We start from the raw sequence: 27,177 nt of genomic DNA on the forward strand, positions 1-27,177 counted from the left end.
AAATGCTCTTGTTCATGCAAATTATACTGTAATTTCATTTTGCCTACTTTTATGACTGAGAGAATGGTATATTTCATGCTTAAACACAGGTGCGCCACAAAACTAGTCTTGCAAATGCATAGATAATGTCTAATCACATTTTTAAATGTCTAATGCCTGTTTTGTTTAAGTATGAAACTCTTATTTATCACTGAGCTTTGTTCTTAAAGGTATTTCTTGCTTTGATTTAATTCAGATATTTCTTCCTTACTATTTGCTTATCCACGAATTACATATAATGATTCTTGAATTCTTTAATTTTATATGTACATTTATTTAAATATGTTTAAGAGGCACCTGGATGGTTCAGTCACTTGGGTGACTGACTCCTGATTTTGGCTCAGGTTGTGAACTCAGGCTCAAGCTCTGTGTCAGGCTCTGAGCTCAACAGAAAGTCTGTTTCAGGATTCTCTCTTCCTTTTTCTCTCCCCCTACTCTGTCCCTCCCTCTGTGCATTACTGCGCTCTCCTTCTCTCTCTCAAATAAATAAATCTTTTAAAAATAAATACATTTAAATGCATACATTTATTTTAAAACTCTCATCTTTATTTTTTTTCCCTTACATTCTAAAAATAAATGCATTCAAAGGTGGATGGAACTAAAATATAATAAGCCCATGAGAAGTTATGAGTGGTTAGGGATGAATAATCCTTTTAGTATGTTCTACTTGAGAGGTGACACAGGAATTTTGTTTTAAAATTGGTTGAGATTTCCTAATGAAATCAAGTAGCAAATAGGATCATAATTTTGTCTGCTATGTTTCACTACCACTGATTTTAGTTGTTGATCGAAATAGAGATTATAGAATGCCTTTTAAAAATCCATGTTTGAGAAGTTGATGAGGGGCACACCTGGATGGCTCAGTTGGTTGAGCCTCTGCCTTCGGCTCAGGTCATGATCTCAGGGTCCTAAGATTGAGCCCCACATCGGGCTCTCTGCTTAGTGGGAAGCCTGCTTCCTCCTCTCTCTCTCTGCTTGCCTCTCTGCCTACTTGTGATTTCTGTCAAATAAATAAATAAAATTAAAAAGAAAAGTTGATGAGGATGTAGAGAAAGGGGAACCTTCTTGCCCTGATGGTGAGAATGCAAACTGGTGCAGCTGCTCTGGCAAATAGTACAGAGGTTCCTCAAAAAGATAAAAAAATAGAACTACCCTATGATCCAGCAATTGCACTAATAGGTATTTACCCAAAGAATACAAAAATGCTCATTTGAAAGGACATATGCACCCTGATGTTTACAGTAGCATTATCAATAACAGCCAAATTATGGAAATAACCCTTGTTCATCAACTGATAAATGGATAAAGAAAATGTGCAGTGTGTGTGTGTGTGTGTATAATACATGTATATATGTGTGTATGCGTATAATACATGTATGTGTGTGTGTATAAAAAATCTATAATGGAATATTATTCAGCTAACAAAAAACGAAATCTTATCATTTGCAACAATGTGGTTGGAGCTAGAGAATATTATGCTAAGTGAAGTAAGTCAATCTGAGAAAGACAAATACCATATGATTTCACTCATGTGGATTTAAGAAACAAAACATGTACATAAGGGGGAAAAAAGAGAGGCAAATCACAAAACAGACTCTCTCCTTTTTAAAAAGGTTTTTATTATTTATTTGACAGAGAGAGATCACAAGTAGGCAGAGAGGTAGGCAGAGAGAGAGGAAGGGAAGCAGGCTCCCTCCTGAGTAAAGAGCCTGATGCGGGGCTCGATCCCAGGACCCTAAGATCATGACCTGAGCCAAAGGCAGAGGCTTTAACATACTGAGCCACCCAGGTGACCCATAAAGCAGACTTTTAACTATAGAGAATAAGCTGAGGTTACTGGGGAGGAGGTGAGCAGGGGGCTGGAGTAAATGGGTGATGGGCGTTAAGAAGGGCACTTATGATAAGCACCAGGTGTTGTATGTAAGTGATGAATCACTAAATTCTACAACTGAAACTAATATCACACTGTACTTAACTAATTTAAATAAAAACTTGAAAAATAAAAAAAATCCATGTTTGTTTTAATAGTCTTTCCTGGAATTTAAATCCTTTGCCATTCTGTAAGCATTTAAAGATTTGCCATATTTTAAATCAATATCTTTGCTTTCTAAAGCACCTTCATAGGGGTTCCTGGCTGGTCAGTCATTAGAGTTTATGATTCTTGATCTCAGGGTTCTCAGTTTGAACCTCATATCAGGTGTGGAGCCTACTCAGCAAAATAAATAAATAAAATAAATAAAGCATCTTCATAAAAGCCTATTAAATATTTCTCAAATGTTCAAATGCACTTAAAGTTATATCGGATGATATCCATTTTTTATATATAAGAAAGTGACAGAAAGACTGTGCACCTTATCCTTAAAGACTGTGCACCTTATCCTTAGTTATAAATTTGAAGTAATCTGAATAATTTAAAGTTAACTCAAGAAAACAATTTTTAAAAGAATATATTATTTAATAAACAATTATTATCTTCCCTGCCTTTGTTGTATATTAATAAAATGTACTCTATGTTTTGAAATGAAGGTAAACTGAAGATAGTTAGCCATACAGTTCTTGGAATGGGGAAATAAAAGTATTTTCCCTCAATTTGTTAGATATTCTAAAGTTCAGTGTCAGGAGGATCAGGTTTACATTTGTAAAGAATTAGATGTGAAACCATAAGATGCATTCTCATTGTTTCACGTGGATGTTCTTAATAATGTCTCAGGATCTGTGAAATCTGTTATTCAGGAAAGCCATATGATGCTGCCACAAATAAGTCTAAAGTGCTGCTAACTGGGACTACGTATTGTATCATCTCAGCCTAATTCATTTATAATAAAATAATACAATCCATGTAAAGCCCTGTTGTCTGTTTACCACAGCTGGTATGATTGTAATTTATTTATATCAATGAAATTACAATAGACTCAGCAATTATATCACAAGTATTAATAGAAGATTACATTGCCTTACAACTACTGAGCCAATAGTATCAATATTTGGGGATGGATAGATAGATAGATGGATAGATAGGAAAGAATAGCAGATATTAGTTTACTAAGCTCATAGACATTTACAAAATTTCTGTAGTTCTTATTTTAAAAAAGCTTGAATAAGCCCTGGATTTAAGGAGGTCAGAGTCCACAGGGATAGGGGTCTCTAAACAAAGAGTTATCTTCTAGGTGGACATAATTGTGGGGTGAATAAATTCCACATTGTGTAGTCAGGGTAGGTTGTGATAACATTGGTGCTAAGAGTAATAACAGTGTGAGAGGAGCTGACATTTTGGGTATATGGGGTATGTGTAAAGACATAGAGAGAGAAGTTACCCTCTTTTACAAAGTTATGTGAAGTGACTGAAAGAAGCTAGAGTCCATATAAAGAGTGAGCACTCTACGAGTGGGATTTGTAAGTGGGGGTGACAGTGAAGGGGTAGACGAGTCTGAAAAGATAGTTCAGAGACTATAAATATATTTGAATGTAAGTTGTTTGGACTTGTAGGAAATGAAATCTGTAAAAGGTCCAACAGGGAAGTGACATGATCACAATAGATTTTAGTAAGCTGAATATGGTGCCGGAGTGGAGGTGTAGGAGATGAATAGATAGCAGAGAGGGGAGAAGGGAGTGAGACTCAATAGGAGGCTTTGGAAATACTAAATGTAAGAGATTAAACAGGTTTGTTGTAAGGACATTATAGTTGGAACAGAGAAATAAACCATAGAGGTGACAAGGAACAGAAAAAAGAATTTGCAATGTTTCAGTATATTGGATAAACATCCTATTTTCAATTTACCAATCAATTACATTTGTCTTATACACATATACCCTTGTCTAAAATTTATTGTGTTCCTCTGTTGTTAGATTGACAAAGCTTTTGTAATAAAATAGGCTCTTAGATGGGTTCAGATGAAGAACACTTAGCATAACGAGATTGAATGGCGTAAGAATATAGTTTCATGGATTCTGCCTTAAGGTAGTTATTAAATTGCTCACATTTTCTAGAGATTTCTCTACATTTTAGATAACCTAGAACATTAGTACAAATTCTAGTCCCAAATTCTTGGGGCTGGAATTTACTATTTTACATGGGTTGAAATAACAAAATTATAATTGTCTATATATTTTTGGTGAATATTTTGCCCTCCTATTCCTAATTTGGCAAAATGTGAAATTCTTTAGCAAAGAATGAATTTGGCTTTTGACAATAAAAAATTATAGATGATGACTAACTACTTGACAGAGATGCAAGATATGGATTCCCCACCCCCACCCCCCCTTGCCTGCTCTGTGTTGGCATCAGAATCGCATTTGACCCGCCTGGCACAGAAGTTTCCAGACACATTCGGTATGGATTATGGCACACTGAGCTGCTTCTCAACATGTTCAAGCAGCCAGAAGCTCTCAGGAGGGATTCCCTGGGGAGGATGTTGTAATCTCTTGCTGGATGCTTTCTTCCTCCTCCTTTCTTCTTTTCTTTGCTTTGAAGAGCTGGACAAGAAAGGTATCCATGCTGAAAGCTGAGTAAACCTAGAGGGCAAGTGCTGACATTCATGAGATCAGAGTCACTCCTGCAAGAGCTAAACAGCAGGGTAAACAGTTTGCTCTAGCTTTAATAAATGAGAGTAATAGAAATGGTATCAGATCGGTTAATCTGCACACTTTTCATTTTCATACACAGCTAGTAGTCACTGAGCTCTCTTTATCACACAATTATTTTTTCCCCAATTCCCTTTGCTCTTTCTCTCACTTAACTCCTCAGTCTGTATAAACCAAAGGCAACATTCTAAAATGTGATGTGATTATTGGGAACATTTTGTTGATAAAAGATGCTCACACAACAGGAGGAAATTAAGTTGTTACTGACATTTCTCCATAGAAAGTGGAAATCTCTGCAGCTGACAGACCACACAGTGGAATTTTCATTTAGCATACTCTCTACGACTGTGAGAACTTCCTGGTAATAGCAGATACTGCAACTTCAGACATATAGACTTACATGAATAAATGGCATGCTGAATATGCTCTGGTGCAGAATTCTAGCTTTCTAGGGAGTGTCCAGTGTCTTACATAATAAATCACAGGAAAGGATTAAAAATAAATTAGGACAATGCTATACTTCTCTTTTATTTTTACAGTAAGAGCCTTTGAAATGTAGAAAAAAGATTATTTCTTATTTTCAGCCAAGTTTCTCTAAGAAAGCTGGATAAATACTACATGTTTGAGAAAAGCATTCAAAAACAACATGTTTTAATTTATGAACATATAAATTTCATTCAAAGCTAGGATTGAGTTAAAATCCAAGTTTGAATCAGCAGGGAAGTACCCCTCATGATGCTAGATCTGTTTCTGTCCACAGTGGTGGTCTTGAATGTTTTAAAGAGTTCCAGATATGTGGAAATACTACCTTTGCTTTAAATTAGAGAATGAAGCCTTTTCTAAGCTGGCCCTTTATATATTACAGTGATATAATCTGAGCCTATCATAAGTCATCACATGGAAATGTCCTTTAAATTTTACTAAATTTTAAAATTTACTATTTTATTAAATTTAATAAAGTCTTTAATGCCATGGGAAGACTAGATGTCTCATTATAGCATCTGATGTAATTTAGTAAAATGGCATTTGTTTTCCTCCTGTAACAGGGTAAGATTCAGGTAAAATCTTTTTCTATGACTTTGTTAACTAGTTAATGTTTATAAAAGATGAGAGAAATGAAAAAAAAACCTACATTGAGATTTCTCTCAACTTTATGGCGTTTTCATATATCTGAGGTGATATTTTGATTATTATTAGTCTGATTTTCTTTCTTGACTTTCTGTTTCTGTTGACTTTAATCTAGCTAACTGAAGTTTCTGTTGGTTTCAGATGGTGGATAGATAGGATCAAGAATGTTATGGCAGTATGCAAAGATTAAGATGGAATTAATTTTAAATTTCTGAACTGCCCCTCCATTGTTTTTCCAAAAGGTAATAAGTTTGAAAGAAGACCTTGGAGTAGTTATTTTCTAAATTTTCTTAATGTACCAATGCTTATGCATCAATTGCACAGACTTCTGAAAATTTTCCTTAAGTGTAAAGGGCACAACTTCCACCTTTATGAATAGTCCTCATTGGCTAGGTAACTGTGGTAGGAAGATAGGATATAAAAGCAGTAGACAGATAGCTCAAAGCTTGCCCATTTTGGTTCCAAGGAATTTTGAGAAATAAAGGGTGAGAAAGATAAGTAAAGGAGTGAAGAATCTCCCATTTTCAGATTTTGACTTGGACAGGAGAAGGTGTGTTATATAAATTGAAGGAATTGCCAAGGCTAGGAACACTTACCTAGATGCATCTCTGGAACTCTGGGAGGAGATGTTAAGTTCTGTAACTCAACGTTGTTTGCCTGAAGGAGAAGGTGGTTTAGCTTTCCCAGTTGGTTCAAGTGACTGTGAGGTGTGGGTAGAATGCTTGTATATTCCCCTGCTGGAAACTTTAGAGGTGATGTGACCCTACTGCAGTGATTAGAAGTTTAGCTATGGGTTGCCTATTCCAGGTTCTGGATGGGACATGGAGAAGAGATACAAGGAGATTGCCAGTATTGTCAGGGGCTGAAGTGAAGTCTTGTATGCTTGATGAAGCCTTGCAGAGCCCTGACTATGAAATAGAGCAGGGGAATCCAGCAGGAGGAGCGCTAGCCAGACAGGTAAGAGATCTCCTCTGAGAGTAGAGGAGCCAAAGGACAAAGGGCATTCCAGCACCCTTCCCATTCTGAAGTCATAAGAATAAAGTAAGCCCCCTAATATACCCATACTGCATTTGGGAAAGAAAAGAGTAAAAGAGCAAGGATGTAAAGATGGAACATCTACCTGAAAAGCATGAGCAGTCCAAAAAACAAAACAAAACAAAACAAAACACACACAACACAAAAACAAAACAAAAAACCCAAAAATGAACAAAGAAAAAAAAAAAAACCCAAGCTATAAAACAAACCACCACCACCACCACCACCACCACCAACAACAACAACAAATACACACAAAAAATACCAAACCCACAAAACTTTAAAACAGTTCTGTGAGGGATTTGGATTTTTAAGTATAAAAATCATAAGTAAATGAAATAACTGTTATTTGGTGAGAATGGTTTTATTCTATGTGGGATAGTCTCTGGTAGAAGATTAGGTCAGATCTAAAGAATAAAGGAGCAATGTTTTTCTCTATACTTTTGAATATTGTGGGAGAAAATGTAACCATCCTCCATGTTTATATGATGTCTGTACTCATTTGCATCTTATAACCACAGAAAAATATTACTCATAGCATATGACAAACGTCATAATAATCGGGAACCTCTCCTTTAAAACAAGGACAGTCTCTTAGTGTATGAGGATGCTATCACTTTAGAACAAATTATCACAAATTTAGCAGCTTAAACAACATACATTTATTAGCTCATAGTTCTGTAAGTCAGAAGCCTGGGCAAGCTTAACTGGGTTTTTTACTTGGTCTTCAAGGCAGAAATTGAATTGTCAGCAGATCTGAGCTCTTACCTGAGTGCTCTGGGGAAGAATCCATTTCAAGCTCATCCAGATCATTGGCAGAATCCAGTTCCTTACAGACTGTAGGTCTAAGGTTTCCCATTTTCTTGCTGGCTGTCCCCTAGGATTACTCTCTATTCCTTGAAGTGACCTGAATTTTTTTCCCCCATGTGGCACCCTCCATCTTGAGACCAGTGTTGGAATGCCAGGTCTTTCTCATGCTTTGAATCTCTAATTTCCTTTCTTGTTACTAGTTAAAGAAAACTTATAATGTGATTAGATTTGGCTGATTCACTAGAATCGTCTCCCTTTGGATTAACTAAGTTCAGTTGATCAGTAACCTTCATTAAACCTCCAAAATCACTTCTGTTGTGCAACCTAACATAATAAAAGGCATCATATACCATCAAATTTCCAATCTCAGTCCTTTGGATTAGGGAGGGAAATCATGGGGGTAGGAAGTGGGGAAAGGAGGACCATTTCAGGGTCACTCCTACCTCTATGAGTTCTACTGTGTACCTTTTCATATTACAGTAGACCCTAATAATAAAGTACTATTGACAAAGAGAATAAATACTGCTGTTGGTAATAACCATGATTCAATTATTAAATATTAATAGTCAGTATGATTAAGGATCCAAAAATGTATGTATTATCATGGTTATCATGAAAAAACATTTATTGAATATTACAAACTCTGCTATGTGCTGAGGACATGCCCAGGCAAATTGGACTCAATGACTTTCCTTATAAAGTTTACAAACTGTAAGGGAAGACAGATATATAGGTAGTTGATTACAGCACAATTGACAAGGATTATCATATATAGGCATGTAACAAGTGCTATAGAAAGATAGAATCCTGTGAAGTCTGTGGAGAATTCATCAAGAAACATTGAGAAAATCATATTTCTACCTGCTCAAAGCTTAGAACTTTCTCCCTAACAATAAAATAACACAGGTTTATTATGGAAAACTGGAAAAATATAAAAAGGAATAGAATAATAATAACATACAGTCTAACCATCTATTTTTACATTATTGACATATTTCCTTGTCATATTTCATATGCATATTTTATAGTTAAGGTTAAGGTTGTAGTTAAGGGTATACTTTATATACATTTTAGCACACCTCTTTTATATACAGTGCACTAACATTTTTCTGCATGTGATGAATTTTATAAATATTAGTTTTAATTATTTAGTAATATTTTGTCATATGGAAGGACCAAATTTTAATTAATCATTCCACTTTTTGGATATTTTAGTTATTTCTGATATTTTGTAACTATTAAAAGCTTGAAGTCACTGTTTTTTCATATTGTGGTTATGGAATTAACTCTAGAGAGAACTGTGAGTATTCATAGGGTAAAATAAAAATCCAACTTTACATATGTTGAAAATAATTACAAGTAATTATAAATATAATGGTTAAAATAAGTACCATTAATTTAATTTCTTTCATGCAGGGCTATACATCTAAAATAGCCAAATAACTTCTTTAACTGAAACAATTACATTTTGAAGGTAGTCTTCAAAATTCATTTTTCCCACTTCTGTGATTGTGTTAGTTTTCTCCAGAGAAACAGAACCAATATGTATATAAAGTATGTAGTATATTATAATATATGTAAGATATTACAGTATATGCTATATGCTTATATAACATATCCCTCTCTATATAAGATATATTATACATGTATGTAAATGAGGGAAAAGTAGGGGGTAGATATTTCAAGGAATTGGCTCAAGTTTTTGTGGAGACTAGCCAAGTCCAAAATCTGCAGGGTAGGCCTATAGGCTGGAAACCAAAGGAAGAGTTGCAGTTTAAATCTGAAGGCAGTCTGCTAGAAGAAGTCCCTCTCTTTCATGGTGGAGTTAGTTTTTTTCTTAAGATCTTTTACTTACTGGATGAGGCCTACCTACATTATAAAGGACATAAAGTCTACTGATTTAAATTCTAATCCCATTCAAAAAATGCCTTCACAGAAACATTTAGAATAAAATATTTAGATATTGAGACCTAGCCAAGTGGAAAACATAACACTAAACATCTGGGGTGCCTGGGTGACTCAGTAGCTTAGGCATCTGCCTTCAGCTCAGGTCATGATCGCCAGGTCCTGAGATGAAGCCCTGCATGGTGATCTGTGCTCAGGCTGAAGTTTGCTTGGGATCCTCTCCCTTTCCCTCCCCCACCCCCCTGCCACCACTCTCCTTGCACACTTTCTCTAAAATAAATAAAGAAAATCTAAAACAAAACAAAACAACTAACCATCATACAGAATAATTATGAAGAGTCACTGGCAAAAATATGGCTGTTTGAAGTTTGCATGTGGGTTCTCTGTGTTCTCTGAATTGAATACACTTAAGATTTCCATTCTAAGAGACATAAGGACATGAGAAAAAGTCTGAGAAATAGTCCAACTATGGAGAGAGGCCACGTGTCCATTGACTGATGACTGGATAAAGAAGAGGTGGCATATATTACGGAATATTATTCAACCATCAAAAAGAATGAAATCTTGCCATTTGCAACGACATGGATGGAGCTAGGATGTATTATGTTACGTGAATTAAGTTGGTCAGAAAGACAAATACCATATGATTTCACTCATATGTGGAATTTAAGAAAGAAAACAGATGGACATATGGAAAGGGTGAAAAGAAAAAAAAAGAGTGGGTAACAAGCAATAAGTGGCTCTTTTAAGATTTTCTTTATTTATTTGAGACAGAGAAAGAAAGAGCATGAGTGGAGGGGAGGGGCAGAGGGAGAAGCAGATTGTGTACTGAACAGGGAGCCTGTTGTGGGGCTTAGTCCCAGGACCCAGGGATCATGACCTGAGCTGAAGGCAGACAGTTAACCAACTGAGCCACCCAGGTGCCCAGCCGTAAGCGACTCTTAATGATAAAAAACAAACTGAGGTTTGATGAGGGTGGGAATGGCCTAGATGGGTGACAGGAATTAAAGAGGGCAGTTGTGATGAGCACTGGGTGTTTTATGTAAGTGATGAGTCACTGAATTCTACTCCAGAAATGAGTATGTTAACTAATGAAATTTAAATTTAAAAAGTACAAAAAAAAGTTTGAGAAAAAGTTGTCAGTATAGAGCTAATAGTAATAAATGGTACCTGCAAGTGTTCTTAATGGATAAAAAAATTTCTGCTTGTAACTGTCCTAGTAGGGAGATGAAGTATTATTTACTACTTTGAGGAATATCTTTCCAATGAGGTCTACTGGTGGTAAAGCTCATATTAATAAATTAAAATGTGAATTAGACAATATTTAAAGGAAACACGGTGTTCAAATTTTAGATGCATACAGTTACCCAAATAGGAGTAACTGAAAAAACTGACTAGCCTAAAATGCTTTTCAGAGTACAAACCATAGGGGAATTTTCTTTTATGAATAACTAGGGAAACATTGTAATTAATATATTTCTATATGTAAATTAGTTGAGAAGCTCTTGAAAATAGGTCTTTGACTTGCTTATTTAAAACAAATCCCTAGCTATTTTGTCTATACCATACATTTATAGACTCTGAAAAGGATTGGCTAGGTAAACTAAGGTAAACTTCAGTTTAAATCCCTTTTAAATTATTGAAAATTCCAAGGGATTGCAGGTTAATAAAATTTATCATGCTTATTTTAATCTTTGGAATGTATATTTTTTTCCCACAGTAGGATTCTGTGGTTTATTTTTTTTGTCAAATAACTTTTATAACAAATATAGTAGCAGGGATATTATTGGTAGTTTTAAAAAAATACATTAGGAAAAAAGCATGTAAATTTGTATACAATTTTAGTCTTATGTATAGGAATATGTTTTAATGGGAATAACAGTGATTGCTTTGGGAAAGAGGCCATTTAAAATTGACCTCATGTAATATTTAGCAGTATTAATTGAAATGACTCTTCAATAAATATCCCCCAAATGAAATGAAATACAGGTTTCAGTTCCTACAAGGGATAATAAACTAACAAAATCATGGAATGAACTTAAAAAACCAGTAATGGAATTACTGGTTTTCTGACCTAACCAAGCACCTTCACTTTGATCAGAGCTTTTTAGTCCTATGATTAACAAGGTAATCCTAGATTGAATGCCCTTTATCTGAGTAAGATAATAAAGGGTTGGAATATAGAATGCATATCCTATTGGCCATGTACGTAATAGGTCTTGCACCTCAATTCTAAATAATAGTGAAGGGAACTAGTTTGAATTAAGAATTATTTATGAATAGGGGTTTAAAACCTACCATTCTATTAATTTAGCATTATGGCTACTCATTTTGAAATTCTAAAACTGTAAATGAATAATATATCATACATTAATCCTGAATATTATTATTTCTTTTTAATTGCTTTGGGTTTACATTTTAGAAAAATGTTAATACTTTTCCAAGTGAAACCAAGAGAAAACTAGCATTTATTTTTATTCATTTTTTTCCCCAAATTACAAGTGTTTTTCTGACCTTTAAATACTAATGAAGGGAAATAAAATGAGCATAAAATATTTGCCTTAATTGTTTTGTGTTTTGTTATTTCATTATGAGTCTTCTCTTAACAGCTTAATTATTCCCAATGTCATTGTTGGGGGAAAAATATCAAGTGGGCTACTGAAGGGACATTGGGGGTTTCAAAACAATTTCTGAAAGCAAAGAGGATCATACAGGTAGCCCCCTTTTATTAATACAAGTAACTTGACTGAATTACCCATAATGTAGCAGAGTTACTATTTTTATACCAGTGTCTTGGGGAAAGAGGAATCTGTTTTCATACCATTCCTATAATGGATAAGAACTACTGTTTCTGAAGCTAGTGGTTTCCTTGGGGCAATTGTGATTAAGCAAAATATACAATACTTTTTAAGATTATTTTACTCTAAATGGTCAACATCATTTTCAAGGACCAGGGAGATCACAGAAGTGAGTTCTTTATCGCCACTATTTTTTATATACACATTTGCAAATAAAATCTTAAAAATTATCTCCACCTTCTGAGTCCTGGATTTTAAGTCATACAAAGATATTTGCTTGGGTAATTATTCTGTGATGACTTTAAAAAATACTTTTCTTTCACAAAGTGAGGAAATACATACACTATTTTACATATGTAATACACATCTGGTGGAACATGGAGTGATAGGAAGTGACTACCCTCACATCAACTATAATCTCTTCATTTGTTTTAGCCAAGCATATAAGAATGAACAGAGGTAAGATGACTACACACAGCAAACAAGAATAAAACATGTTAGTGTGGCTTTCCCTTTGTCTTTTAGCGCCTACAGGGTATTCAGAGATGCTTTCTCTGTAGGAGGGGTTCTACCAGATGGAGAAGGAAGTCAAAAGCTTTCCTCTTTCCTTATATTCTCAAACTTAAACTAGCATTCATGAAGAAAGTATACCAACTTCAGACCCCTATTTAACAACAGCAGCAACAATAATAAATACGGTATACATAAAGGTACAAATACAAATACTAATCTTACTAGTGATAATGGTAACAGTTTACATTTACCAGATTCCAGGCACCGTTGTTTCGGTTGTATAATATTACCTGATGTAACTGTGAAAGCAGTTTTAATAGATGAATAAGTATTATTACTGTTAGTTTAGAAATAACTATGATTACTATTCTCATTTGATGTGTGGAAAATGGAGGCACTGAGAGCTTAAGTAATTTGCACACAGTTATTAGATTAAGTTGCTGGTTGGAAATACTGGACTTTTAAAATCCACGAGTTAACTTCAGTATGCCCTATGAACATTTGATTTTGTAGCCCAGAGAGAGAGACCCATCTCATTAAAAATTCTCCTTTCAGGGGCGCCTAAAATCGCCTCTGGGTGGCTCAGTGGATTAAAGCCTCTGCCTTCGGCTCAGGTCATGATCTCAGGGTCCTGGAATTTAGCCCCGCATCGGGCTCTCTGCTCAATGGGGAGCCTGCTTCCTCTTCTCTCTCTCTCTGCCTGCCTCTCTGCCTACTTGTGATCTCTGTCAAATAATAAAATCTTTAAAAAAAAATTCTCCTTTCAGTTGCAACATCCCCTGTATTTCTTCTACTTTCTTTTCAACTGTAGCCCCTTCTCTCACCTTAATCTCCAACACATTTTCTTTCTATTGTTTGCTTTTTTCATATAATATATGTGATCTGTACAAAATGATATTCATAATAACTTATTGTGGTGGCCTATTTTATGTGTCAACTTGACTAGGGCCATGGTACACAGATATTTCATTCTGTGTCTGTGAAGGTATTTTTGGGGTAGGGGGGATAGAATGAACCTTTACAGCTTTGTAAATGTAGACTTTGAATAAAGTACAATTTTGTTATACTTTTTTTTAGCCTTATAGAAATTTATCATACTTGTATATAGTTTTTATTTTATTTTATGATTTTATTTATTTACTTAAAAGAGAGAGGGATAGTGCCAACAGGAACACAAACAGGGGGAGTGGGAGAGGGAGAAGCAGGCTTTCCATGGAGCAGAGAGTCTGACGTGGGGATTGATCCCAGGACTCTGGGATCATAACTTGAGTTGAAGGCCTAACGACTGAGCCACCCAGGCACCCCTAGTTTTAGTTTTCTAAAACTTATTTTTAAACCCCAAATTATTTTTTAATAGTTCATCTATGTTGTTGAATGTAGCTGTGGTTTATTATCACTGCTCTATAATATGCCACTGTATTACTATAATACTGTAATTTTAAATTTTTTCTCTTGGTTTTGGACATTTACTTTGTACGCAATGTTTTGAGTACTTATGTAATCCTTCTTGTGCATGTATCTCAATATACATGTGAATGGGTTTCTTGGAATATATCTCGGAATGAAAGTATTGAGTAGAAGTGTATGTGAATGCTCCATTTTTCCAGAAAATACCACCTTGCATTTCATGAGTAACATATAGGTGTTTCCATTGATTTACGTCCTTTCCTTAAATTTTGCCAATCAAGTTGATATGAAGTAAGATCTATTTGTCTTTTACTTATGATATGTAAGAATTCTTTATTCTTGGGATTATATTTTTGTCAGTTATGTGTTACAAGTATCTTCTCCCACATTATGGCTCATTTTTTTTTCACATTCTTTGATGTATTTTTGACAAACTGAATTTAAGCAGTCAAGTTAATATTGCGTGTGTGTGTGTGTGTGTGCATGTGTGTATGAGGGAGTCATATTTAAAAACTGATTTCCTCATCCCAAATTAGAATGATACTGTTCTATGGATTTATGCATAAACATTCTGCTTTTTTTTCCTACATTTAATTTTTTAATCCATCTGATTTTTTTTTTTTTTTTTGAGAGAGAGAGAGGGGAGCAGTTGTGAGGGAGAGAATCTTAAGCAGGCTCCACACCCAGTGCAAAGCCCAACTCAGGGCTCCATCTCATAACCCTGAGATCATGACCTGAGCAGAAATCAAGAGTTGGATGTTTAACTGACTGAGCCATCCAGGTGCCCCTAATCCATCTGAAATTGATTTCAAATAAGTGTGAGGTAGAAATCCTTTTTTCCTAAATGGGTTCACCAGTTATGCTGACAACATTTATTGACATCTCTTCCCCCTTCTCTCCTTACTTCTTTCCCCACAGTCTGGATACTGTGTTTGAGAATGTATCCCCATTTCAAGCTCTCTAAACTTTTGCATTGGCTGGTTTTTATCTCTTGGCACAAATTGTACATGTCCAAACACCATAGCTTTCTGATGGTTTTGATACCTGGAAAGAGAAGTCCCCTCATTTTATTTTTCTATCTTTGTCTCAGTTATTCTTTCTTTTTTTATACTTCCACAAAAACATCAGGATCTGCATTTGAAATTCTTGTCAGAATTTGATTGAATTGAGGTACCTGAGTCATGCAGTTGATTGAACATCTGACTCTTGGTTTTGACTCTGGTCATGATCTCAGGGTTTTGAGATGGAGCCCTGCTTTGGGCTCTGCACTCCCCATGGAGTCTTCTTGGGATTTCTCTCCCTCTGCCCCTGGACCCATGCTCTCTTTCTTTCTAAATAAGTAAATAAATCTTTTTGAAAAAAGAATTTGATTGACTTGATTTTGCAGATTAATTTGATGTAACTTCATATCTTTTCCCCAATTGAATGTTTTTCACCATAAACACAAGATATTTCCCCATAGATCTTTAATGTCTGTCAACACATGTTATAATTTTTTTTTGTATGAGTCTTACACACCTTCTTTTGGAGATATTCCTAGATACCTCATCAGTTGCTAATATACAATGTGTACTTTAAAATGATTATGTGTTCCTGATATATAGAAATGCAATTGATTTTTAAAATATCAGTCTTCTAATTATCTAACTTGTCAAACTCTATGCTTATTTCCAGTAATTAGATTCCAGAGTCTTGAATTTTCCGCATAGATCAAGTCATCACATTAGATGACTCTTTACTTTCCAATTTTAAGTCTTTATTTTTCTTGTTTTAATGTTAAGAACATTTAGTACAATTTAAAATAGAAAAAGACGTCACCATACACAACATATCCAGAATCTGACTTTGTCTCAATTGCCCACTACCAGTCTTGCCTAAGACATCTTTATTTCTTGTGAGGATTACTTTAATGGCTTCCTAACAGTTTACCCTTACCTTGCTCCTACTCTGACACTACATTTTATCCTCAATAGCATAACCAAATGGTTTTATAACTCTCTAATGTTTTACAACTCTCCACCTTTAAAATAGAGTAGAAAAACTGAGTCATTACAAGACATACAATGCTCTGTAAGATCACCCTTTCCTTAATCCCCTTCTCATCTTATCTCCATTTCCCTTGTTTTCACTGCTTGCTGCAGACACTGTTAATTTCCTACCACATACCACATAGACTTACCTCCTAATTCCCTCACAGCTATGGTGATGGGTGTTTCAAATGCCCACTAGTACCATCTTATGTCAAATACTTGTGTGATCTAACCCTAATTTCTCTGCCCATAGACTGACTGTAGCAGCCAGAAGATTGCTGAGCCTACTGCAGGGCAGCTCAGAAGTGCTGGGTATAGGATGCTCCAACTTCATCCCTTAACCTGTGGAGGATGGAAATCAGTGGATAATTATTCCTGCTTCTATCTCTCTTGCTGGGGAGGTCTAAGATGGCATGTACATGCATCCACACCTAGTTCTCAGTAGGATTGAGATTCATCAACTCACCTTTTATTAGCCATTTTTTTCTCTGCCTTATATTCCTCCCATCCTTTTGCATCCTTTTGCTCCTCAGGATCACCTCTCAAATAAACTATGAGTATCCAAATCCTTGATAAGGGATTAGTATGAGGGAAACTCAGTCTAGAATACTGCCTTGGCCATGCTGGCCTCTATGCTACTTCTTAAACACAGAGGCATGTTACTCACTTACTACAGTTTTACTGTCAGGAATTCTTCAGATACTTGTTTGATTTCCTTCAAAGCTTTCAAATGATTCCTAAATACTTTCTTCTTCTTCTTCTTCTTCTTCTTTTTTTTTTTAAGATTTTATTTATTTATTTGACAGATCACAAGTAGGCAGAGAGGCAGGCAAAGAGAGAGAGAGAGAGAGGAGGAAGCAGACTCCCTGCTAAGCAGAGAGCCCGATGCGGGGCTCCATCCCAGGAACCTGGGATCATGACCTAAGCCGAAGGCAGAGGCTTTAACCCATTGAGCCACACAGGCGCCCACTAAATACTTTATTCTTAATGAAGCTTAGCATGATTGCCTACTTATTCTTTAAAGTTTTAATTTAAAATCCAGTAATTAACATATAGTGTAATACTAACTTCAGGGGTAAATTTAGTAATTCAGCACTTCAGTACAACACCTAGCGCTAATCATAAATAGGTGATGGGGATTAAGGAGGCTTAATCCCCATCCCCACCCCCACTCTGGTAATCATCAGTTTGTTCTCTATAGTTAAGAGTCTCTTACTTGGTTTGCCTCTCTCTCTCTCTCTCTCTCTTTTACCTTTGCTCACTTGTTTCGTTTCTTAAATTCCACATATGAATGAAATCATATGGTATTTGTCATTCTCTGACTTACTTGCCTTAGCATAAAACTCCCTAGCTCTATCCACTTCCTTGCAAAGAGTAAGATTTTACTCTTTTTTTATGGCTGAGTATATTGTGTATCTACATAGTATATCTATATATACCACTTCTTCTTCTTTTTTTATTAACATATATTATTTGTCTCAAGGGTACAGGTCTGCGAATCATCAGTCTTACACAATTCACAGCACTCACCATAGCACATAGCCTCCCCAATGTCCATAATCCAGCCACCATAACCCACACCCACTCCCTGCCCCCAACAACCCTCAGTTTGTTTCCTGAGATTAAGGTTCTGTTATGATTTGTCTCCCTCCCTAGTCCCATCTTGTTTCATCTTTTCCTCCATTCCTCCATGACCCCCTGCCCTGCCTCTCAATTCCTCATATCAGAGAAAGCATATGATAATTGTCTTTCTCTGATTGACTTATTTTGTTTAGCATAATACCCTATATTTCCATCCATGTAATTGCAAATAGCAAGATTTCTTTTTTTTTTTTTTTTGATGACCATGTAGTATTCCACTGGATATATATACCACATCTTCTTTATCCATTCAGCTGTTGATGGATATCAAGCCGCTTTCCAGAGTTTGGCTGCTATAAACATTTGGGTGCACATGCCCCTTTGGCTCACTACATCTGTATCTTTAGGGTAATTACCCAGTAGTGAATTTCTGGGTTGTAGGGTAGCTCTATTTTCAAATTTTTGAGGAAGCTGCATACTGTTTTCCAGAGTGGCTGCACCAGCTTGCATTCCCACCAACAGTGTAGGAGGGTTCCACTTTCTCTGCCTCCTCTCCCATACCTGTTGTTCCTTGACTGGTTAATTTTAGCCATTCTGACTGGTGTGAGGTGGTATCTCACTGTGGTTTTGATTTGTATTTCCCTGATGCCGAGTGATATGGAGCACTTTTTCATGTGTCTTTTGGCCATTTGGATGTCTTCTTTGCAGAAGTGTCTGTCCATATCTTCTATCCATTTCTTTTTTTTTTTTTTTTTTTTTTTTTTTTTTTTTTTTTTTTTTTTTAAAGATTTTATTTTATTTATTTGACAGAGAGAGATCACAAGTAGGCAGAGAGAGAGAGAGGAGGAAGCAGGCTCCCCGCCGAGCAGAGAGCCCGATGTGGGGCTCGATCCCAGGACGCCGAGATCATGACCAGAGCCGAAGGCAGCGGCTTAACCCGCTGAGCCACCCAGGCACCCCTCTTCTATCCATTTCTTGATTGGATTACTAGTTCTCTGGGTGTTGAGTTTGAGAAGTTCTTTTGGATATTAGCCCTTTATCTGATATGTCATTTGCAAATACCTTTTCCCATTCTGTTGGTTGTCTTTTGGTTTTGTCAAATGTTTCCTTTGTCGTGCAAAAGGTTTTTATATCGATGAAGTCCCAATAGTTCATTTTTGCCCTTACTTCCCTTGCCTTTGGTGATGTTTCTAGGAAGAAGTTGCTGCGGCTGAGGTCAAAGAGGTTGCTGCCTGTGTTATTTTCAAGTATTTTGATAGATTCATGTCTCACATTGAGGTCTTTCATCCATTTTGAGTCTATTTTCATGTGTGGTGTAAGGAAATGGTCCAGTTTCATTTTTCTGCGTGTTGCTGTCCAATTTTCCTAACACTGTTTGTTGAAGAGACTGTCTTTTTTCCATTGGACATTATTTCCTGCTTTGTCAAAGATTAGTTGACTATAGAGTTGAGGGTCTATTTTTGGGCTCTCTATTCTGTCCCATTGATCTATGTGTCTGTTTCTATGCCATACCATACTGTCTTAATGATTATAGCTTTGTTGTTTTTTTTTTTTAAGATTTTATTTATTTATTTTATAGAGAGATCACAAGTAGGCAGAGAGGCAGGCAGAGAAAGAGGGGGAAGCAAGCTCTCTGCTGAGCAGAGAGCCTAATGCGGGGCTGGATCCCAGGACCCTGAGATCATGACCCGAGCCAAAGGCAGAGGCCTAACCCATTGAGCCACCCAGGCGCCCCTGATTATAGCTTTGTAATAGAGCTTAAAGTCTGGAATTGTGATGCCACCTACTTTGCTTTCTTTCTCAACATTTCTCTGGCTATTCAGGGTCTTTTCTGGTTCCACATAAATTTAAGGATTATTTGTTGCATTTCTGTGAAAAAAGTTGATGGTATTTTGATAGGGATTGCATTAAATGTGTAGATTGCTCTAGATAGCATACAAATTTTCACAATATGTGTTCTTCCAATCCATGAGCATGGAACTTTTTTCCATTTTTCTGTGTCTTCCTCAATTTCTTTCATGAGTACTTTATAGTTTTCTGAGAACAGATTCTTTGCCTCTTTGGTTAGATTTATTCCTAGATATCTTATGGTTTTCAGTACAACTGTAAATGGGGTTGACTCCTTAATTTGTCTTTCTTCTGTCTTGTTGTTGGTGTATAGAAATGCAATGATTTCTGTGCATTGATTTTATATCCTGACACTTTAATGAATTCCTGTATAAGTTATAGCAGATTTGGAGTGGAGTCTTTTGGGTTTTCCACATAAAGTATCATATCATCAAAGTATTGTATCATCAAAGAGTGAGAGTTTGACTTCTTCTTTTCTGATATGGATGTCTTTTATTTCTTTTTGTTGTCTGATTGCTGAGGCTAAAACTTCTAGTACTATGTAGAATAGCAGTGGTGATAGTGGACAGCCCTGCCGTGTTCCTGACCTTAAGGGAAAAGCCCTCAGTTCTTCTTTATTGAGAATGATATTTGCTGTGGGCTTTTTAATACGTGGCTTTGATGATATTAAGGTATGTACTCTCTGTCCCTACTCTGTGAAGAGTTTTGATCAAGAAAAGATGCTGTACTTTGTCAAAAGCTTTTTCAGCATCTATTGAGAGTATCATATGGTTCTTGTTCTTTCTTTTCTTAATGTATTATATCACATTGATTAATATGTGGATGTTGAACTAACCTTGCAGCCCAGGAATAAATCCCATTGGTCATGGCGTGAATAATCCTTTTGATGTACTGTTGGATCCTATTGGCTAGTATTTTGGTGAGAATTTTTGCATCCATGTTCATCAGGGATTTTGGTTTGTAATTCTTTTTTTTTGATGTGATCTTTGTCTAGTTTTGTGATTAAGGTCATGCTGGCATCATAAAATGAGTTTGGAAGTTTTACTTTCATTTCTATTTTTTGGAAGAGTTTCAGGAGAATAGGTCTTAATTCTTTAAGTGTTTGGTAGAATTGCCCCGGGAAGCTGTCTGCCCTGGGCTCTTGTTTGTTAGGAGATTTCTGATGACTGATTCAGTCTCCTTACTGCTTATGGGTCTGTTCAGGTTTTCTATTTCTTCCTGGTTCAGTTTTGGTATTTTATATGTCTCTAGCAATGTATTCATTTCTTCTGGATTGTCAGGTTTGTTGGTGCATAGTTGCTCATAATATGATCTTATAACTCTTTGTATTTCTTTGGTGTTGGATGGGATCTCTTCTCTTTCATTCATGATTTTATTAATTGGGGTCCTTTCTCTTTTCTTTTTGATACATCTGGCCAGAGGTTTATCAATTTTATTAATTCTTTCAAAGAACCAGCTCCTGGTTTAATTGATTTGTTCTGTTCTTTTGGTTTCTATTTCATTAATTTCTGCTCTGATCTTTATTATTTCTCTTCTCCTGCTGAATTTAGGCTTTATTTGCTATTCTCTCTCTAGCTCCTTTAGGTGTAGAGTTAGGTCATATATTTGAGACCTTTCTTGTTTCTTGAGAAAGGCTTGTATTGCTATATACTTTCCTTTCAGGACTGCCTGCTACATCCCTAAGATTTTGAATGGTTGTGTTTTCATTATCATTTGTTTCCATAAATTTTTTCAATTCTTCTTTAATTTCCCTGCTGACCCATTCATTATTTACTAGGATGCTCCTTAGCCTCCATGTATTTGAGTTCTTTCTAACTTTCCTCTTGTGATTGAGTTCTAGCTTCAGAGTATTGTGGTCTGAAAATATGCAGGGAATGATCCCAATCTTTTGATACCAGATGAGACCTAATTTGTGATCCAGGATGTGATCTAGTCTAGAGAATGGTCCCTGTGCACTAGAGATAAATGTGTATTCTATTGCTTTGGGATGGAATGTTCTGAATATATCTGTTGATTTCCATCTGGTCCAGTGTGTCATTTAAAGCCTTTATTTCCCTATTGATCTTTGGCTTAGATGATCTGTCCATTTCAGTGAGGGGGATGTTAAAGTCCCCTACTAATATTGTATTATTGCTGATGTGTTTTTTTGATTTTGTTATTGATTGGTTTATATAATTGGCTGCTCCCATGTTAGGGCCATAGATACTTAAAATTATTAGATCTTCTTATTGGATAGACCCTTTAAGTATGATATAGTGTCCTTCCTCATTTCTTATTATAGTGTGTGGGTTAGAATCTAATTTATCTGATATAAAGATTGCCACCCCAGCTTTCTTTTTATGTCCACTAGCATGGTAAATTGTTTTCCACACCCTCACTTTAAATATGAAGGTGTCTTTGGGTCTAACATGAGTTTCTTGCAGACAGCATATTGATGGGTCTTGTTGTTGTTGTTGTTGTTTATCCATTCTGATACTCTGTGTCTTTTGATTGCGGTATTTAGCCCATTTACCTTCAGGGTATCTATTGAAAGATATGAATTTAGTGCCATTGTATTGCCTGTAAGGTGACTGTTACTGTATATTGTGTCTGTTACTTTGTGGTCTATTTTGGGTTCTCCCTTTGCTTACAGGACCCCTTTCAATATTTTCTGTAGGGCTGGTTTGGTGTTTGCAAATTATTTTAGTTTTTGTTTCTCCTGGAAGCTTTTTTCCTCTCCTATTTTCAATGACAGTTAGGTGGGATATAGTATTCTTGACTGCATATTTTTCTCATTTAGTGCTCTGAATATATCATGCCAGTCCTTTCTGGCCTGTTAGGTCTCTGTGGATAGGTCTGCTGCCAATCTAATATTTCTACCATTGTATGTTACAGACCTTTTGTCCCTTGCGACTTTCAGGATTTTCTCTTTGTCACTGAGACTTGTACTATTCGATGATGGGTTGTTGACCTATTTTATTTTTATTGATTTTTAGGGGGATTCTCTGTGCCTCCTAGATTTTGATGCTTGTTTCTTTCCCTAAATTAGGTAAGTTTTCTGCTATAATTTATTCCAATACACCTTCTGCCTCTCTCTTTTTCTTCTTTATTGGTATCCCAATTACTTTAATATTGTTTCATCTTATGGTATCACTTATCTCTTGAATTCTCCCCTCGTGGTCCAGTAGTTATCTCTCTTTTTCTCAGGTTCTTTATTCTCCATCATTTGGTCTTCTATATCACTAATTCTCTCTTCTGCCTTATTTTTCCTAGCAGTAATAGCCTCTATTTTTAATTGCATAGCTTTTTGATTGAATAGCTTTTTGGATTTCGACTTGGTTAGATTTAGGATTTTTTTTTTTAAATTTCTTCAGAAAGGGATTTTATTTCTCCAGAAAGGGATTCTCTAGTATCTTCTATGCTTTTTTCAAGCCCAGCTAGCATCTTTGTAATCGTCATTCTGAACTCTGGTTCTGATATCTTACTAATGTCCATATTGATCAGCTCCCTAGCCTTTGGTACTGCCTCTTGTTCTTTTTTGTTGTTGTTGTTGTGAGTTTTTCTACCTTGTCATTTTATCCAGATAGGAATCAATGAATGAGAAAACAAAATACTAAAAGGGTAGCAATGAACCCAGAAAAATATACACTAACCAAATCTGAAGAGACCTGAAACCAGGGAGAGAAGAAAGGAGAGAGAAAAATAGAAATATATATAAAAAACCATATATATATGACATATATACACATATAGCATACATATATATGGTTATTATGTATATATAAAATCATATGTATATGATTAGACTGGTGAATAGAACAGAGCCATACACCTGTATTTTGGTCTGTTTCAAGAAACTGCCTCCCAAAATTTTAAAGAAAGAAAAACTTATATGTATATAAATAAGGGCAAACAAGAGGAAGATATGGAATATGAATGTAAAGATGAAAATGAAAAATGATTCTGAAAAAGGAATTGATAAGAAGTTCGTTGAAGAAAGAAAAAAGAAAAGAAAAAATGAGAATGTGATCTGGCTGGAGACTAGAACAACAAAGCCATATGCTGGATTCAGGGTATATTTTGATCTGTTAAAGGAAACTATATCCCAAAATTTTAAGGAAAGAAAAGCTTATATGTATACAAAAAATAAGATTAAATACAATGAAGGGATAGAATATGACTATAACAATGAAAAATTTAAAAGATTTAAAAAAAGACGTTGATAAGATAAAATAGTTAAAAAGGTTAAAATAGGAAAGAGGAAAAAAAATAGAATAAGAACAAAATAAAACTTAAAACTTTTAACTTTGAAAGTCTGGAGAATCATGGGGAGAAAGTCATGAATTCTATATGCTGCATTCTGCTAGTTCTGGAATTCCATAGTTTTCATTGATCAGTGAACTTGGTCTTGACTCAATGTTCTTGCTGATCTTCTGGGGGAGCCTGTTGCAGTGATTCTCAAATGTCTGCCTAAAGTGGAATTGCATCATCCTTGTCAGGGGTAAGGCTAAGTTATAGTACTGCTTTGGCGGACCAGAGTAAAAATGGTGGCCTCCAAGTCTCTGAGCTGGGGATGCCGAGAGCTCAGGATGCTACTCCTCAATGCACCCTCAGAGAAAAGCAGTCAATCACTCCTGTCTTCCTGGTCTCCGGCTATGCTCTGTGCTCACTCAGCCTGTTACTGAGCATTTCTGTCTCTGGCATACAGCCCCCTGTTTTAAATCTCCAAACCCAGCAGATTCCTGCAGTGTGCTCTTGCACTGCTCCTTGCAGAGGAGGTGGGGTTCTCCCCAGCTCTGGCCCTTGTTGGGGGGGGGGTTCCCTGCTTGAAGAGCAGTGGCCTGAATATGCCTTGGATCACAGTTTAAGGTAATCCTGAGCTGAGATCCTACTCCTTGGCTATGTCTCTGCAGTTGGCTTCCCAAGTCCGATACCTGAGAGCTCTGGTGCACTCAGGCACCCCACTCTTTTTGTGTCCCCGTGGGTCCTGAGACCACACTGTCTCAGTGATGGCTCCTCTCCACACTTAGCCTCTGGAGCGATGTCTCTCATTGAAGCAGACTTCTAAAACTTCCGATTTTGTGCTCCACTGCTATACCACTTGCCAGTATCTGGTCTCTCCCTCTGTAGTCTATCTTCCTGTATATCACCTTGGATTCACTTCTTCACACCTCCTACCTTCCAGAAAGTTTTCACTTTTCTGTTCCTAGAATTGCTGCTATTCTTTTCTTTAATCTCCTCTTGAGTTTGTAGGTGTTCAGAATGGTTTGATAACTATCTAGCTGAATTCTTGGGACCCAACAATATTTAGGCTTCCTACTTCTCCTCCATCTTTCTCCTCCTCGATAGCACTTCTTTATCCATGCATCAGTTGATGGATACTTGGGCTGTTTGATTTGGCTATTGTAAATAATGCTGCTATAAACATTGTGATGCATGTATCCCTTTGAATTATTATTTTTATCTTCTTTGGGTAAATATCTGGAATACAATTGCTGGATCATAGAGTAGGTTTATTTTTAACTTTGTGAGGGATCTCTATACTGTTTCCCTGAGTGGCTGCACCAGTTTGCATTCCCACCAACAGTGCAAATGGTTTTCCCTTTCTCCACATCCTTGCCAACACTTGTTGTATCTTGTGTTTTGATTTTAGTCATTCAGACAGCTATGAGGTGATATCTCATTGTACTTTTTTATATTTTCCTGATGGTCAGTGATGATGAGCATCTTTTCATATGTCTGCCATCTGTATGTCTTCTTTGGATAAATATTAATTCATGTCTTCTGCCCATTTTTAAAGTGGATTATTTGTCTTTTGGGTGTTGAGTTTTTTAAGTACCTTATATATTTTGGATACTAACCTTTTATCAGATATGTTTGAAAATATCTTCTCCCATTCCATAGATTGCCTTTTAATTTTGTTGATTGTTTCTCTTGTTGTACAGAAGCTTTTTATTCTGATGAAGTTCCAATACTACATTTTTACTTTTGTTTCCTTTGCCTCAAGTGACATATCTAGTAAGAAGTTGCTACAGCCTATGTCAAAGATGTTGCTATCTGTGTTCCCCTCTAGGGTGTTCATGGTTTCATTTCTCACATTTAGGGCATGATGATCTATTTAATGATAAGCTATATCACATATCATTCTTCCACCCATGTACTCCTATCTTTCTTTAATCTGCTCTACTTTTCTTCTTTTTAAGTCATAGTTAAGATTGTAACACTTAACATATTTATTTATCATTTATAAATCTTTACCATATTTTCAGATTCTGTTATCTATGTAGTTATTAATTGTATGTACTGTTGGCTTTCTAGTATCTGTTATGAGAATATAAGTTACTTGAAATTAGGAATATTCATATTTTGTTCACTTATATATCACAAGTGCCTTGAAGAGTGCCTGGTATAGGTTTAATCAACATGTTTTTAGTAAGTGAATGAATGGCTAGACAAATCAGCGGACATCTTTGACTTGTTTGTGATATTAAACTAAAAGACTTTAGTGTTTCTCAGTTGAGACTACTTGCTGTAAGTTTTGATAAGAAATCTTTATGAGCTTAAAGAAATTAATTTCTAGCTATGTTTTGAATCAATGTGGTCTGTGTCTGTCTTTCTTTACTGTTCTTTTCTGACTTTGCTTTTATAAAATTAGTGGAGAATGTCACACTTTTCACCTTCTGGAAGACTTTTTATAATGATGGAAAGACATATTTATTTAAAGTTTGATATAATTCTCCCCCAAAACTATATGATCCTAGAGGGTATATCTGTGTGTGTGTGTGTGTGTGTGTGTGTGTGTGTGTGTATGCATATATTTAACTATTGCTTCAGAGCCTATAATTGTTAGAGGACAATATAGTCTTAAGTCAGGTTTGATGTTTAATTATATAAGAATCCAGTTATTGCACTAAAATATTCAAATGAATGACATAAAATTGTTGATCTCATTTTATCTTCTTTGTTTTCTCTGCTGCGTCTGTATTTATATGCTCTTGTTTTTCTTATGTTGCTTATTGGTGACATTTCTTCTATTTTCTTCATCAGACTTTCTCAATTTTTGCCCATTGTATTATTCCTTTCATTATCAAGATTTGGCTTTACCTTTGCTTTTAGCTCTTTTATTTCTGTTCTTACCTTTACTATCTTCCTCTTTCTGCTTTCTTTGCATATACTTTGTTCTTTCTCTAACATCTCAACTTAAATATTTATTTCATTGATTTTCTATATCTTTCTTTTGGAATATAACCACTTAAGACCATAAATTGGTACTAATTTCATTAAATTCTGCAAGTCCTCTCCTCCAACTCTCTCAAGAGTACTAGCAAATATTTTATTTTTAGAACTTCAAAATAGTTATAACCAATCCTACTATATGTTATATTTTGTGACAAAGAGGTTGAATAACTTGTAATCTTAACTCTAAACCCATGAAGCTCATATTTTAGTGAGAAACAGATACATGAAACAGGAAATTTATAATCTAGTGACAAAGGTACAACGCAGGGCATTAAAGGTAGTAA

This window comes from Mustela lutreola, chromosome 1 (genome assembly GCF_030435805.1).
Source record: "Mustela lutreola isolate mMusLut2 chromosome 1, mMusLut2.pri, whole genome shotgun sequence".
In the NCBI taxonomy this organism is placed as follows: Eukaryota; Metazoa; Chordata; class Mammalia; order Carnivora; family Mustelidae; genus Mustela; species Mustela lutreola.